We start from the raw sequence: 3479 nt of genomic DNA, 5'->3' as shown, positions 1-3479 counted from the left end.
CCTTCCTAGGTTGAACTGCCTAGAAAAAGCATAATAAACAGAACAAGTGTATCCAGTCTACTTGATAGTTACACTGTTCATTGTTAAGCAATAAGATGGCACCTAATGAGTCAACACCCTAGAATCAGATCACTTTGGTGGATGCTAACATTAATTTTTCTGAGCTAGAAAGGTTTAGAGGCAACAAAGTCTAGTGATGGAAATACAAACTCTTGAGCTAGACTTCTTGAATTTGAATCCTAGCATTGCCACTTACTACTGTGTGACTTTGGATAAATTATTTAACCTACTTGTACCTTATTTTCTCACCTGTAAAATGGGAATATAATAGTGACTACCTCATAACATTATTAAATGAGAATTATGAGTTAATCTTTATAAAGAAAGTAAAACTTACAAGTACTATAAAATAAAATAATAGGGTTTCCCTAGTGGCTCAGATGGTAAATCTGCCTGCAATGCAGGATACCTAGGTTCAATCCTTGGGTCAGGAAGATCCTCTGGAGAAGGGCATGGCAACCCACTCCAGTATTCTTGCCTGGAGAATTCCATGGACAGAGGAGCCTGGCGGGCTACAGTCCACAGGGTCACAAAGAATCAGACACAACTGAGAGACTAATACTTCTTCTTCTTCAGACTAAAAAAGAGACCTGGGATATGACATCTACCTTATGCTGCAGCTACTCCAGGAGACTGGATAACTCTAGCACACAGAGTTAGAACTTACTTCAACTATATGCTTACATTTCTAACTGACTGGTTGGCTTCTAAGCTTCTAGAGGGCAGGGACTGTGCCTTACTCATCTTCGTATTTCTTTGTGCTTCTAATGCCTGGGACTGGGCAAGCACAAGGAGACAGTTCCCTGTTCACAGAATCCAAAGACATGGATTTGAATCTTCACTGTATTACCTACTACATATCCTGGAACAATTTACTTTATTTCCCAGACACTCAGTTTCTGCAGTAGTAAATGTGGACTCCACACAAAAACTACTAGAACTGATAAACAAATTCAGCAAAAACAGGATACAAGATTAACATACCGAAATCTGTTGCATTTCTTTACACTAACAATGAAATATCAGAAAGGGAAAGAAAAAAATCCCTTTTAAAATCACATCAAAAGATAAATTAGGAACAAATTTGACCAAGGAGGTAAAAGGCTTATATGATGGATAAAGGAAACTGAAGATGATTCAAACAGAAAGATCTTATGCTTTTGAATTGAAAAACATTTTTAAAATGGTTATACTACCCAAAGCAATCTATAGATTTAATGTAATCTCTATCAAATTACCCATAACATTTTTCACAGAACTAGAACAAATGGAGAAGGAAATGGCAAGCCACTCCAGTGTTCTTGCCTGGAGAATCCCAGGGATGGGGGAGCCTGGTGGGCTGCCGTCTCTGGGGTCACACAGAGTCGGACATGACTGAAGCGACTTAGCAGCAGCAGCAGCAGCAGAACAAATAACTCAAAATTTTATGTGGGGCCATAAATGACCCAGAATTGCTCAAACAATCCTGAGGAAAAACAACAAAGCTGGAGTCATAAATCTCCCAGACTTCAGACAATGCTACAAAGCTACAGTAATCAAAACGGTGTGGTATTGGCACAAAAACATACATCTCAATCAATGGGACAGAATAGAGAGCTCAGAGATAAACCCACACACCTTTGGTCAACTAATCTTCAATAGAGGAGGGAAGGATATACAATGGAGCTCCTGGTTCCAGCTTTGCAAGAGCATGTAACATAAACATGAAGCTGCTCACCCACAATCTGCTGAGCTTGCATGTGTGGGGAGTGAGGCCCTGTGGCTTCCCTCTGCATGGCCACTGAGGTCCATATCAACCCTGTGGAGTTCAACCCCAACTTCATAGCATGTATGATACTCAAAGTGGAGTGGGAAGTGCTTCTGGAGGCTGCCAACAGCCTGCATCTGATCAAGGTGCCCAAAGAGACGATTCAGGGATATAAGCATGACAAGAAATTTCTGAGAAAGAGGCACCATATACTGCTGGAGGTGGATATGTTGGAGGGCATCCTGCAATGCCCAGAGTCAGGATGTCTATTCCCCATCAGCCATGGGATCCCCAACATGTTGGTTGCTGAGTGGTGAGGAAAGTATGTTAGTTGCTCAGTCATGTCTGACTCTTTGTGACACCCTGGACAGTAGCCTGCCAGGCTCCTCTGTCCATGGAATTCTCTAGACAAGAATACTGGCGTGGGTTGCCATTCCTCTCTCCAGGAGATCTTCCCAACCCAGGGATGGAACCTGGGTCTCCAGTGTTACAAGCAGATTCTTTACCAATTGAATCACCAGAGAAGCCCGTGATGAGGAAACTGAGACTTAAAATTGTGCCAGGCACCGGTTTTTCACTCTATGATCATGTGTACCTTTGTTTACATGTATCTTGTTTGCTAGTCCTATCCTATGTATCCCTAATTCTTGGCCTATTGACACAACAAACACACTATGTTTTTGAGCTTGATATTATATTTTTTTCTCATTAAAGGTTCAAAAAAAAAAAGAATATACAATGGAGAAAAGACAGTCTCTACAGCAAGTGGTATTGGGAAAATTGGGCAGACACATATAAATTAATGAATTTAGAACATATCCTCACATCACACACAAAAAATTAACTAATAATGACTTAAAGACTTAAACGTAAGATATGACACCATAAAACTCCTAGAAAAAAAATAGAGAAACATTCTCTGACATAAATTGCACAAATGCTCTATAAGTTAATCTCCCAAGGCAATACAAATAAAAGCAAAAATAAGCAAATAAGACCTAACCAAACTTAAACGCTACTATGCAGCAAATGAAACCATAAAAGAAAATGAAAAGACAACTGGGGAATGGGAAAAAAACTTGCAAAAGATGTGACCAGCGAAAGCTTAATTTCCAAAATATACAAATAGCTCATATAACTCAAGAACAACAATAAACCCAATCAAAAAATGGACAGAAGACCTAAATAGCTGGGCTTCCCTGATAGCTCACTTGGTAAAGAATCCGCCTGAAATGCAGGAAACCCTGGTTTGATTCCTGGGTCAGGAAGATCCACTAGAGAAGGGATAGGCTATCCACTCCAGTGTTCTTGGGCTTCCCTTGTGGCTTAGCTGGTAAAGAATCTGCCTGCAATGCAGACCTGGGTTCAATCCCTGGGTTGGGAAGATCCTCTGGAGAAGGGAAAGGTGACCTACTCCAGTATTCTGGCCTGGAGAATTTCACAGACTGCATAGTCCATGGGGTCTCTAAGAGCTGGACGCAACTGAGCAACTTTCACTTTCTGAAGAAGATACACAGATGGCCAATAGGCACGTGAAAAGATGTTCAACATTGCTAATTGTTAGAGAAATGCAAATCAAAACTACAATGAAGTACCACCTCAGACTGCTCAGAATGGCCATCGTTAAAAAGTTTACAAATTATAAATGCTGGAGAGGGTGTGGAGAAAAGGG

At 40.6% G+C, this 3479-nt stretch overlaps 1 pseudogene; it reads left to right on the top strand.

Annotated features, from left to right (window-relative positions):
* Positions 1–1763: 1763 nt before the first annotated feature.
* LOC106700567 (multifunctional methyltransferase subunit TRM112-like protein pseudogene) lies at positions 1764–2124 on the top strand (annotated as a pseudogene).
* Positions 2125–3479: the final 1355 nt, after the last annotated feature.

Source organism: Bos mutus, chromosome 11 (assembly GCF_027580195.1).
Source record: "Bos mutus isolate GX-2022 chromosome 11, NWIPB_WYAK_1.1, whole genome shotgun sequence".
NCBI classification, from domain to species: Eukaryota; Metazoa; Chordata; class Mammalia; order Artiodactyla; family Bovidae; genus Bos; species Bos mutus.
The sequence above is the reverse complement of the archived record's forward strand: the minus strand, read 5'-3'. Positions and strand labels throughout refer to the sequence as shown.